This window comes from Manis pentadactyla, unplaced genomic scaffold, assembly GCF_030020395.1.
Source record: "Manis pentadactyla isolate mManPen7 unplaced genomic scaffold, mManPen7.hap1 scaffold_701, whole genome shotgun sequence".
In the NCBI taxonomy this organism is placed as follows: Eukaryota; Metazoa; Chordata; class Mammalia; order Pholidota; family Manidae; genus Manis; species Manis pentadactyla.
The window spans coordinates 3,854-17,500 of NW_026645092.1; positions in this window are offsets into that span (position 1 = coordinate 3,854).

Here is a 13,647-nt window from a genome sequence, read left to right on the forward strand (position 1 = left end):
GACGAGGTGACTGAGGAAGGTCACCTCCTGGCAGGTACGGGAACCTCAGGATGTCTCGGGGACCTGGAGAAGGGAGGAATTCACCCAAATCTACAGGTACTGCAGGCAAAACCCGATGGCGAGTCTGGCTTGGCTATCTGGCCTCACGGGGCCTTTGAAAGTTCCATCTGAAATTCCTTGTGAAAAGTGCCAGCAAAGCCCATTTAAAAAAGCCTACGTAATCGATTGCTCTTCTGGATGCGTTTATGCAAATAATCGAGCCAAAGATTAGTTATTTTCTAGGGGAGAGTAGTATCGTTTCAATCACGCGGCCTTTATCTGTACTACATCCTAGTACTAGTCATGGGGACATAAACTGAATTCAGAATTCTAGTTTCCCCAGAAAATATCTGGCTACGATTCTCCAGATGTGTTAGTTGTTGTTCTTCTCCCCCCATCATTTCTATTAAAGTTTCGCTCTTTCCGGTTCCCATATTCCACCACGCATTCTTCATCTCATCACGTTGGTCCTTCCGGAATGGAAGATCCAACTGCAGATGTTGCTATTTAACCTCATAACGCCATTGGTTCTACCTTGCCTAGAGGCCATAAAACTGCAAATAGTCATAGAAATGGAACCCGGAATAGAAGTGCCCGTCTTCCGAGGGCCTCCTCAACTGACCGCTGATGGAGACCTGACTGCGCCCTTTAGTGCACCCCTTCTCAGCATGAAGCAGCCAGAGCGGTCGTCGTCGCCCCCCTTTCCCTAGCAGCAGCTAGGGTCTCTATCTGTAGAGGGGGGAATGAGACAGGGACCCGTGGGCTTAGACACAGTAGGGTGAGGGCCTCCGGAGAAAGCAAGGCAAGACATTCACGGTCGAAGCCATGTCACAATCCATGTCAAGTCCCTATCGAAACTCTGTGTTCAGCGGTATGCAGAGTCGAGGTCACACTAATTCTCTAGGGTCGAGACACTAGACTAGGAATGTAGACATCTTCAGTGAGATCAGTTCCAGGTCAGAAGGCCAGGAGCGACTCGGCCTTGAATGTTTTGAGCGTTCGGCAAAGGCATCTCAGCATAACCCGTGACTTCACTGTCAACAGCCCTGGCAGACAGACAGCAACCCAGCCGGCCCATCTTGAGGGCAGGGCAGCACAGGGCAGGTGGTGCAAGTCCACACCCTAAGCCCTCAATTCTCAAAAATCCTCCACTGCCTCTAAATCCCCTAGACAACACACCACCGCAGGCTCTCTTGTTCCCTCCTGGGGTGAGCCAAGAGCCCCTTCCGCCCAACCCCCCCCCCACCTCTCTCACTTTATTTCTAAACAAAGAAAGCCTCTCCCTGGCTCTCCTACCTTGGGTGTCTGTGAAACTCATTCTTGGACTTCACAAACAAGAACCCTGGCATCGTCAACTCAAAGAATCGGGTGGCCACTGGAAAGGCTTCCTAGCTTTCTCCACCTACGTTATCCTCCATGGGGTTCTTTCCCTCTGGGTACCTAGTTTCTCACTGTCCTTCAGGGTCAAGAAGACCCTTCACCAGAAAACTCCTAGGGGGTGCTGAATATCACCTTCCGATCTTGTCAAGTTGTGACTCCGAAACTACTCAGTCTTCTTTCTTTGAAAATATCTTGTCGGTTTCCAGCCAGGACAGAGGTGAAATATCTTTGGCACTATTGAAAAACACCCCATTGGGTGTAAGGAGTGGAACTCCCCAAAGAGGGTGCAGAGGACATGACCTTCCTAGGCTCCAGAGCCACTGGCAGAGACAGCAGCAGGGAAGAATGGACGCCCCACCCACCCTGCCATAGGTGCCAGGTAGGCAGAAAGCCAAGCCCAGGTGTAGGATGTTCTGAGAAACAATGAAAGAAAGAAAGAAGGGAGGGAGAGAGACAGAGACAGAGAAAGAAAGGAAGGAAGGAAGAAAGAAAGGAAGAAAGAAAGAAAGAGAAAGAAAGAAATGGTAAGAAGGCAGTGGCTATTCCTGGGAGACCAAGGCTCCTCCTTAACAAATATGTCTGGATTTGGAAAGGAAGAGACAGTGTTACTTCCCTGCCTTGCTTGGACCCTACAGACACAGATTCGGAAGAGCTGCTTCCGGCAAAGATGTGGGCTTCTGCCAGTCCTCCCAGGATGCTCTCTCTATCTACCGGCTCTGGTCCCTACCAGATTTCCCCTTGGTGGCCGTGGAAAGGAATAAAGTAGCAGTTGGAGTTACATTCAGCATTACAGTCCTTCCTTTCTCCCCCACACTGACTTCACATCTCCCCACCCCCATATTTTCTCCCCTCATACATATCCTCTCAAGGCTTATTTGTCATTCGCTTTTTGTAACGACGCTTTCTTCGAGGCTATGCTGGGATCTGGAAGACTTTGCTTAGATTCTAGTTGGAATGCTCCTCCTAGTGGCCAAAGTTCTTCTAGGTCGTCATTACCCTGAGGGCTGGCAGTGATTTTTCGGAGCCCTCGCTTTCAACCCGTGGGATTTTCTAACATATTTTGGTTCAGCTGTGTCTGGCCACCAATGGTGCTGTCACTCACTTTTCTGTCCCATCGGTCACAGGGTTTCCAACAGGATGGTTATGAAGCTAACTCCTCAGGACGTAAAATGAGCTGAGTATGGTTTGGCTAGATAGTCACAGCCTCCAGACCCATGGTTTCTGGTGACGGAAGGTGGCGCGCCTGCTTAACTTTTTCAAGTTTCAAGGATTCTCCTCCCTGCTGCCCACTGACAAATCCAAAACTCTCTGGGGACCGACAGGGAGAGGGAGGAAGGGAGGGAGAGAGAGAGAGAGAGAGAGAGAGAGAGAGAGAGAGAGAGAGAGAGAGAGAGAGAGAGAGAGAGAGATGTGGAGATGGATGTCAGAAGACATCAAAGGGCTTCGTGAGCCCTGACCGATGCGAGCCAGAAGGAGGGGACTGGACTGAGGCCTGGGACAGGGACAGGAGGAGTCTGCTTCACCAGCAGCAGCCGGGCCCGGTGAACGGGATCCCTGTGTCCGCCCGCCTCAAGAAACAGGGCATGTTTAGGAGGGTGCGGGGCCCGAAGGGGAGTTTGTGGGTTGGGGGGCCGGCCCACCCCCCCAACTCCCACCCCCCAAAAGCGTGTCCCAGGTGTTCCGGTTGCACACTGCACTTGCACGGGGGAAGCGTGGGGACCCGTTTCCAGGTGGTGTGTGTGTGTGTGTGATGTGTGAGGTCAAGGGGCTTTGGTGAAGATTGTCCCGCAGGTTGGTTTTGCTCGCTCGCTGGCTGGCTGGCTCGACCCCCGCCCCTGGCGTCTTTTTCCAGGAGGGCGTGGATGTCTGACCGCCCCGATCCCCTTGGGCAGGGAGGCAGTCGGTCAGGGCTTTCCTCCCTTGAGTGGCCTTGGCACACCTTTGCGGGTAGGGCGGGGGCGTTGTGTATTTTCCTCGGTCGGCTCTTGCCTCTGCCGCCACAAAGAATGGAAGGGCAGAGACACGGTAATGAAGCAGCAGACCAAACGTTTTATTGTAAGTGACTGAAAGAGAGGAAAAGTGCAGGCCACCTCAGGGAGGAGGGGCGCCCTCGCCCCGAGAGGTTTCCGTTTTATTGGAAGAGAGCAAGTGTACACTTGGAGAGAGGGGAGTGTGAGATAAAGTTTGAAGGCATGAGCTTAGAAAGTGCAGGCGACCTCAGAGAGAGGAGCGCACCTACGGTTTCAGAGTCGGGTTTTTGGTTTTTATTTCATAGGCTAGGCAGTGGACGATGATCAGGAATGCTGCGCGACCCCGGGCCGGTTGCGGACCGGCCAAAGTGCCCCCAGAATATTCATCTTTGTTCAGACATTAAGTTTCTTCCTCCCTCCCTCCCTCCTCCTCCTCCAGAAAATATACTTCGTTGATCCCTCTCCTGGGTAATCAGCTTCTGTGTGGAAACATATCAGTCAAGATGGTCTGCCTTGCCTCCAGTGGGGGCTGAGGCGCCATCGGTTTGATTAAAATGCAATCTTAGCTTTAAGACAGAATTCTTCCTGAAGAGGCTGGGCCTTTGGGCAGGTGCTCAAGTCAGTCTGACGCTGGTATGTGCTCACTGACACGAGGAAAGCACAGGCTACGGCTGAGATGCTTTTCTTTGCCTGGGGAGTATTCACACTTCTAGGCCAACTTGCTCCTGGCCTTGGCGCTTTCTATCTTTTCACTGGTTTACTCTCTGGGGCCCTTCTAGTACGCTGACCGGCCTTCTTCTCTTTCCCGCCCGCTCCTCTCTGTGTTCCTGCCAAACACATGTGCCCGGAGTTCTGCTGGGTTCAGGCCGGTTTGGTTCGTGCGTCTGTCCATCGGCCGACATCACGACGAGGTCTCCGTGGGGTTGGAGCCTTTCCTTTATTCCTGTTTCCTGACAAGGCCGTCTGTGGCGATTCCGGTGACTTTGCCTGTCCCTCCCTAAGTCTTTAGGAAGAGAAACGTGTCCTTACAAAGAACACCCACCGTGTGGTGGTATACATACACGTGGACTCACAGGTATAGGTGTCTATGGGTACACGGGCACGCACGCCTATGAACGCGTGAGCGTATGCATGCGTGCTTGCGTGTATGTGCGTGCTTACTCTTTTCTTTCAATGCCAGAGGAAAATGCTACTCCTTGTGCTTGTTCTTCTTCTTGCTCTTGTTGTTGTTGTTCTTGCTCTTCTTTTCTTTCTTCTTGGTGTCCTTTCTTACCTTCTTCTTTCTTCTTGTTCTTTACATCTTTTCTTCTTCTTCTATCTTCTACTTCTTTGCTGTTTTCTCTCTCTTCTTCTTCTTCCTGTTCTTCTGCCTCCTCTTTCTTCTTCTTCCTTCTTTTGCTTTTCTTTCTCTCTCTCTCTCTCATCCTTTCTCCTTCCCTTTTTCCCTCCCTTTCTCTTTCTCTGTTTTCTTCCACCCCCTTTCTCTTCTCTCTCTCTCTCTCTCTCTCTCTCTCTCTCTCTCTCTCTCTCTCTCTCTGTTCCTCCCTCCCTCTCTTCTCCCTGCCTCCCTCCCTTCCTTCCTTTTCTTTGGGGTGGGGATATCATTAATGAAGAACTACATGAGGAGCATTATGTTTCCTAGGCTTCCCCCATCACCAAGTCCGCCCCCTCCCCCCCACCCCGACGGTCACTGTCCATCAGCGTAGTAAGATGCTACAGAATCACTACTTGTCTTCTCTGTGTTGTATGACCCTCCCCGTGCCCCTCCACCCACATTATGTCTGCTAATAGTAATGCCTCCCCTTCCTCCCCCCCTTATCCCTCCCTTCCCACCCACCCTCCCCAGTCCCTTTCCCTTTGGTAACGAGTTACTCCATTCTTGGGTTCTGTGAGTCGACTGCTGTTTTGTTCCTTCAGTTTGTATTCTTTGTTCTTATACTCCACAGATGAGTGAGATCGTTTGATACTTGTCCTTTTCTGCCTGGCTTATTTCACTGAGCATAATACCCTCTAGCACCATTTCTTCTCATGGCCGAATAATAGTCCACTGTGTTTACATACCACATCTTCTTTATCCACTCATCTACGGATGGACGACTTAGGTTGCCTCCATTTCTTGGCTATTGTAGGTAGTGCTGCGATGAACATAGGGGTGCATCTGTCTTTTTTCAAACTGGGCCGCTGCGTTCTTAGGGTAAATTCCTAGGAGTGGAATTCCCGGGTCAAATGGTATTTCTATTTTGAGCTTTTGGAGGAACCCCCATACTGCTTCCCCCAATGGTGGAACTGATATACATCCCCACCGGCAGTGTAGGAGGGTTCCCCTTTCTCCACAACCTCGCCAGCCAACATTCGTTGTTGTTTGTCTTTTGGATGGTGGCGATCCTGACTGGTGTGAGGTGATAGCTCATTGTGGTTTTAAATGGCATTTCTCTGACGGTGATGAGCGATGTGGAGCGAGCATCTTTTCCTGTGTCTGTTGGCCATCTGATTTTCTTCTCTGGAGAAATGTCCGTTTCGATCCTGTGCCCGTTTTTTCATTGAATTATTTGCTTTCTGCCTGTTGAGGTGCGTGAGCTCTTAGTCTATTTTGGAGGTCAACCCTTTATCGGATCTGTCACCTACGACTATATTCTCTCATACTGTAGGATGCCTTTTTGTTCTATGGGTGGTGTCCTTTGCTGTACAGAAGCTTTTCAGCTTGGTATAGTCCCACTTGTTCATTTTTTTTTGCTTCTGTTTCCCTTGCCCCGGGGAGATAATGGTCATGGAGAAGTCGCTCATGTTTACGTCCAAGAGATTTTAGCCTAGTTTTTTTTTTTTTTTTTTTTTTTGAGAGGGCACCTCTCCTATGTATTGATCAAATGGTTGTTAACAGCAATAAAATTCTGTGGAGGGGACTCGATGCTGAGGACCTATGGAGTGGAGGGAATGCACTTGTTTCCCTCAAGTTCGTTCAGAGAGATAATTTACTGTGCTATGATACAGACTTACTAAAATGCCCTCTTGAGGTACCGTGTCACGGAGCTGGTGCACAGTTTAGCTTCTTTTGCTCCTTCCTGCCTTAGCTCTCTCTCCTCATTAAGCAGCGTTGCAGGGAGAGGGCCACGTGGCATGCCAGGTCAGTGAGAGCCCAAGTGGACCAAAAAAGAAGAGCATAAAAGTGATAACTTACCTACACGGCACGTTGGCTGTCACACCAGCTGCAGGTGAACTCAGTTCCAACTTGGCCTGCGCCGGAAAGGCGAGCTGAACGTGTGAGTCCTCCCAGGAGTTAGACCTCTTTCGAGTGTGGGTGAGAGAAGGATTCAGTCATTACACCGGTTCTGGAGGTAGGGGGACAAAACCGTGTAATGATGTCCCCGAGGACAGGGTCTCTGTGTCCCTCAGCTCACCTGCAGAAATCTGAGAGGTCCCAGAGGAGAGAGCTTGCAAACTGATGGCTGAAGCACTGTCTGTGATGTAAGGTGGAAGGTGAGCTCTCGATATTCAGGAGAGTTGAGGGTTTAGAAGCTGACAGGAGCAAAAGGAACGAAGAGGGGAAATGGACTGTGTGCACGTGTACGGTGACAGCCTGTCGAAAAATGTCTTTTTAATTTAGCGCACCTGCAAACCCACTCGATGACACACCCCTCGCTACCCCCAATTCCCACCCTGGCAGCCCCGACCCCCCCTCAGTTTCCCGTTGTGACACAGATTCTGGAAACGGCTCTTTTCTCCACCATCTCCCTCCGAGTTCTCCCCCCCCTACCATCCATCCAACCTCCTTAACCCAAGCCTTTCGCCAAAAACTGTTACTCGCGATACTGCCCTGGTTAAGAAGGTGGTTTCCTTTGGGATTTGAGCTCACAGCCTCGCTGGCTCACCGGCTTACACGGGGCGCTCTTTCCGAGCTTCCAAGAACTCGTTCTTACACCATCCCAAGGAACAGTCAAGTCTTCTCCCCGCCCCAAGGCGGGATCTGGGATTCCTAGACGGCTGCTTCTGCCCTAGATTTGTTGGGAACGCCATCTCCAACCACCACCGGAAGCTGAGCTTATCAGGGGTACGTATGGTCATGCCACGCTCTTCAAGTAAACCAAGTCTCGGTCATCTGTCGTCCTACCAAGTGTTGCACACGTGCTGCGTTGCTAATGCCGTCTGCTACGTGAATGCTGCTCTCTCTCGGGAGATCATCTTAGCATATATTCAGACGATAGCTGTTTCCGGGTTCAGCTCCGACCATTCTGGTCCTGAGAAGTTCCTATTTCACCTTTCCTCTTGCACTGGCTCTAGTTGTACGATTACGTCTGGCAGGGAACCGTCAGCATGTCTTCAGGAGCCTCAATATTTAAAGAATGGCCTTACAGAGAGTGTTTTGCTCACTGATCAGTGTTTATTTTTTATTTTTTATTCTTCTTATTTTTTTGAGAGGGCACCTCTCCTATGTGTCGATCGGATGGTTGTTAACAGCGGTAACATTCTGTGGAGGGGACTCGATGCGCAGTCATCCATCAAGCCCCAGCCTCATCCTCGAGGGTCTCCCATCTTCTGCAGCATGACGAACAAGGTGTTCCACGGTGACCTAGTTCTTACCCAGTGACTAAGTTCTTACCTGGTGAACGGTGGCTAAGGGCAGTCGTTATCACGGACGCGTTCGGTTTTGATCACGCCTGGTGAACTCTCAACCGTCCAGTCGGCTATGATGGTTTCGATTGATTTTTAATACTCGATTTATATGTGAATCCCACATGTCTCTCCCTTCCTTACTTTTTATTTTCAGTTTTTAATAAAATGCTGAAGTGGTCGGTAGATGCAGGACGAAGGCAGGAGACATAGTTTAGTGCTGTCAGAGGGAGGGCGAATGTAGACGATCAGGTCTGTGCCTGTAGACTGAGTATTAATCCGAGCTAGACAAGGGGCACAGAACATCCACGGACGCAGAAGATTCCTCTCCAAACGGCGGGGGGTCGGGGGGGTGGGGTGGGGGGGAGGCTCTAAGCCTCACCTCCGTGGATCCCCAGTTTCTCGCCTGATGGCGCCCCCCTGCGACCTGTGCCTGCCTTATAGGTTGTTCCTCCCGTGAGGAATCTTACCCGTCTCTGGCTAACCCGCCGCCGCCGTCTTCCGGGGCCATATACGGGCAACTGTGAAGTCGGTGAGTGAGAGAGGAGCCGTATTCTTTGAAAGGGGTTATTAGCTTTTTGGCTTCTTTGCAGATGTGTGCCCTGTGGCTTCTGTGCCCGGCCTTTGTCTTGAGGTATCTTTACCGCTCGGAAAGGAGGACGCTACTCGGTGATTTTCGATATGAGGCACGGATTCTACGAAAGGGCTGTCATTAGGAAGGAAAGGAAGAAGAAAAGCTATAGAGGTATAGCAGACGGGAGAGAACACGGGAAGATGGATTCTCTCTCTGACATAACTTCTTGTAGAGTAACCTAAAAGCCTGTGTATGTAGGTTTTAGCAGACTGCGGCTGATCAGACGGCGAGTTCGCACCTTCACAGAATGGGAATACGGACACAGGGCGAAAGCAGACCTACGGTTACCGGCCCTGTCCGGTGAAACCCAGAAAACCAGCGAGGTACCTACCCCCTAGGCATTGGTGAAAACTTATCCATCACAGGATGGATATTGTCTAACTGCACGTGAACGGTTTGAGAGAAATCAGACGAATGAAAGAAAACACACGGCGCATCCCTGGGAACGGTCCACATCCCATTATGTTCTTTTCACGGTAGATAGTCTACAGTCTCACGACTTTGGAGCGCTGCGGCTTGCACTCCTCCTGATTGTGGGTTGAGTTCCGACAATAGCGATGCGGTCAAGTCCGTTGTTGGACTGTACGCACGGGCCCGCTTAGATACCTCCTTCTTCCTTCCTTCCAACGGCGAGGCCAGGAAGCGGCGGGATGAAGGCAGCGACAGCTGCCACGGCGCCGCCAGGATCTTTGTTGAGGTTTTCTGACGATCCGCTTCTGGAATGACTCTCGCAGAGGAGGACGTTGACGGTGGAAGTTTTCTTCATGTCGTATCTTAATTCGTTTTCTGGGTAGGTAGCCAAATTAGGCTCTGATCCTCGGTATGCACACAAACCGACCCCTTTGCCCGCACTTGGTTATGACCTTTATACCGTGGTGAGGAACCTATTGGCGACCGCCACCGGGGAACTGCCTTTCTATTTATTTACTTTTCTAAGAGGACGAAATAGTATCCGAAACCTGTACTTCAGGGTGGGTGGCCATTTCTGACGGTATTCCTTCTTCCTAGGCGAGAGCGTGGGATGGGATGAGTTTCCGTTGGTGGGTGTCCTCCTTCCTCCCTTTGTGTTTACCCTCACGTGCGGGTGGGTGGGTGGGTGGGAGCCCCGGGGCGGCCCGGGATCGGATGGATGGGGGACCTTCACGGCGGCCGATGGCGAGCTCTCGCCGGCCCTGCGATCCGGATCCGTCCCGCTGACGGACCGACCGGCGCCGGTTGTCGGGCGCCACCTGCCGGCCGCTTTTATGCGGCCTGTTCCCTCTCGAGCTGCGGTGACACCGGGCAAGGGACAGGACGTGGCCACGGTTCCCCGAGGCGGACTTCCAGGAGGACGCGGGTAGCGGGCGCTGCAGGCCCGGTCGTGCCGGGACGCCGGCGCGCTCTGCGCTCGCCGGAGACTGGGGCCGCGGATTCGCTTTCTCGGTTGGTGACTGTCGCCACGCACGCTCGGTCGCTCCCTTGGTGGCCTGGGCCCTGGGAGGCCGCCCGAACGGGTCGACTAGCAGCCAGCGCCGGTGTCCCTCCGCCCGCGGGGACCCACTCACCTACCCACCCGCCGGCCGACCGAGACGGCTGCGGCGGAGAGGGAGACGTAGACGCAAGAGGGAGGAGAGAGAGAGAGAGAGGTGGTCGCGCGCTGTGCCGCGCCGCCCTTTCTGTTCCTTCTCCGTGGCCAGGCCCTCCTCCGTGCGTGTCACACGTCTGCCCGGGCCTCCGCCCCGCCCCGCCCCGCCCCGCCCCGCTCCGCTCGCTCGGCTCGGCGTCCGGCTCCGGAGGTGGGGCTGGGCCCCGTGGCGTACGGGGTGGTCCTCGTGGGGCTCCAGGGGCCTGCCCGCAGTCCCTCGTGTGGGATCCGTTCGTTGTAGGCGCTCACGTTTGGGGGAGAGGGATACGGCCCCTTGCCCCTCCATTCCGTATGTGTGGAAGGACCGGCCCGGCCCGGCCGGCCCGGCATTGTTTCCTTTCTTTTACACAAGTCTCGTCTCTTTGAAGGCCTCCCCTCCCGCCGACTTATCTCCCGGATGTGGGGACCGACCGGCGGCTGGGAAAGGGAAGGGTGATCGCGATCCCGATCCCGATCCCGACCCCGACTCCGCTGCCGCTGCCGCTGCCGCGTGTCCCCGGGCCTCCCTGCTGTCACCCACCGACCCGCGCCCCGCCGACTGTCTGACCCCTCCCCCTCCCCCTCCCCCTCCCCCTCCCCCTCCCTTTCCCGCAAGCCCACTTCAACCTCCCAACCTCCCCCCCCAAGGGTCGACCAGATGGCCCCGGGAGCCCTGGAGCCCTGGTGACAGTGGTGTGATGCTGGGGGGATTGGGCCCGGTGGGGACAGGCCACGCGCTCGTCATGGGGGGACCCCGCTGTCCGTGGGGTGGCCCTGTGATTCCTCTCTCGAGAGGCGGTCCGATTGTACCTGCAGAGAGGTGCTGACACCCTGTCACTCGGTGCTTGTCGCTGAGGGACTCTGGGACCTCTCTTGGACGTGCGTGGCACGGCTCCGGGCTTCTTGAGCGTGTGCGGCCGGATAGATGCCCGGCTCCGCTCCCGCATTCCCTGAGGTCGCCACCCGCGTGTGCCTGTGCGCTGGCTCTTGTCGCGTGCGCCCAGGGAGGTCCCGATCTGGGTGCGCACCCTCACGGTGCCTGGTGACCCAAGGGCGGCGGGGGAGGAGGAGACGTGCGCGTGCGCGCGTGTCCGGGTCCTCTTGTCCTGCGTGGTGCTCTCCCCGCCTGCCTGCGGTTGTGTCGTGATGGACTCCCCCACGACCCACCCTGGAGGCTCTGTGCCTCGTGTGTTGGGCGCTTGTCTGGCGTGGGGTTCTCTCGACTGCACCGACTCCGGGGGAAGCAGGCCCCGTCGTCGTTTCCTGGCCTCGGCGGGCTGCCCTCCTCCCACACGCGGCGGGGGCGTCGTCCCCGTGTGCTCCTGATCGATGTGGCGATCTCGCGCTCTCCTGGGCCGGGCCTGAACCGCGCCGGAGCGAGGGACAGACGTTCGGAGCGAACGGGACTGCTCTTCTCGCTGTGCGCGCGCGGGGGCCCCTCGCCTCCTGCCCTGTCCCCGCCCACGCCCCCATCTGCTGCTGGGCTGCGTGGTGTGGGTGAGAAAGGAAGAGAGGCCAGGGGCGTGCGGAGTCCGGCCCGATCTCGTCCTCCCGCCCTCTGCCTCACGGCGTGGGCGGGCCCGGGGTCCCTGGACGCAGCGGACACCCTCGCGTTGGCCTGTGGGCCGTGTCCTGGCGGGCGGGCCTCTCTCCCGTGGTAGGGGAGGGAGGCCGCCACGCCGCCACGCGGCGAGCCCTTCTCCCGGGTCCCGCCGGCGTGTGTTGCTCGGTCCTCTTGTGGTGCTCCTGGAGCGCTCCAGGTCGCCCGTCAGGTGCCTGAGGCCGAGTGGCGGTGTCGTTCCCTTCCCCCAGCAAGCTTCCCCTGCTCGGCTTGCTGCCGCGGTGGAGTGGAGTGAGTGGAGTTGTGAGTGCCTTGCAGAAGTTCCCGTGAACGAGTGGGGGGTCGAGGCGGTAAGGGAGGCACGCCCGGCCCGTGCCCCTCCCCGACCACACACCGTGGGGGTGTGTGGGGGGAAGGGGGTTTTGTGCGGCCCGGGGATAGGGTGCCTCGTCGGTCCCGCTCGCGTGCCGCGGGGGGGCCGACTCCGTCGGGCGCCGTCCCCGTCGGGGCTGGTGCGCTGGCGAGACGCGTGGGCGTGTGACTGCTGCGGTGGGCCGAGCCAAGGACGCGGGGGTGCCGTGGCCGTCTTGGCCAGGCTACCGTCTCACTGGCTCCTTTTGTTAGCTCTCTGGCGTGCTTTGTTTGATGAGTTGCCGCTGTGCGCCTCCAGTGGCACGCGAGAACAGGGAGGCAAAAGGGCGAGCCTGAGGCCCACAGGCACAAGCTCGTGGCCCCCAGCCGTGAGTGACCGCTCATGCCGTCGGCCTGTGCTGCCTTTTTTTTTTTCTTTTTTCCCCACTATTTTATTTTTTTTTGTTTTTACCCCTACCGCAGACCCCCCCCGCCTCCACGTCTCCTCGTCTCCTCACTCCACGCCCTCGTGAGCAAAAGCCACCGACACCGCCTTGGCCCTTCTCGTGTCAGGCCGGCGCGTGTGTGGGTCCGAGCCGTGGTGCTCTGGTGGGTCGGGGAGCGATACGCCCTCGGTGAGAAAAGCCTTCTCTAGCGATCCGAGAGGGTGCCTTGGGGTACCGGACCCCCCAGCCGCTGCCCCTCCTTTTCTGCGCGTAGTGGGCAGAGCTCCCTGCCACCCCCCGTGGTGAGGGAGTCCGCCGGCCTCCACCCCTACCTACCGCAGGTGGGGGTGGAGCTGGGCGCCGCTCTTTGCCTACCGCGGCCCGCGCCTCCCCCTTGGGAATCGGGGGAGGGTCCCGCGGGCCTTGGCCGGGCGTCCGGCACGCGTGGAGGCAGGCGCGGTGGTGTGGTGCAAGGAGGAAGGAAGGACGGGGCCCGGGTCCCCGAGCCTCCGCCCCACCCCGCTGCGAGCGGCTCCGCGTCCCGAGCTGCAACGGGCAGCAGCGGTGCTTTCGGCAGGTACGTGGTGTAATAAGCAGGAGCCGCCTCGCTCGGGGGCGTCTCCCTGGGGCCGCGGTCCTGGAGTGGGCCCGCCCGGATGGGTGGAGAGAAGACGGGCAGGGCGGCGAGTAAGGCCCGGCACTCGCCGCCCTGCTGCTGCTGCTGCTGCTGCAGTGGGCGCTTCACATGAGAACCCAGGGCCCTTGCCCTCGTGGTGGTTGGGATCTGTCCGGCGGGAGCCTCGGAGGGGGCTGCTGGCATCCTGGGCGGTGCGGGACCGCCCTCGTGCGTGGGGCGGTGGGATCCCGCGCCCGCTTTACCCGGTCGCCCGGCCGTGCCCCGAGGCCCCCGTCTGGACTTGTGCCCGCTCCGCCCTTGGTGTGAACGCGCACCCCCACGACCCGCCTCCCCGTCGCCACCGGCAGTGCCGAGCCGCCTCCGCAGATGCGACCTGCTCCTGGCGTGTTGCCGCCTAACTGTCCGGGAGCCGAAAGCGCCC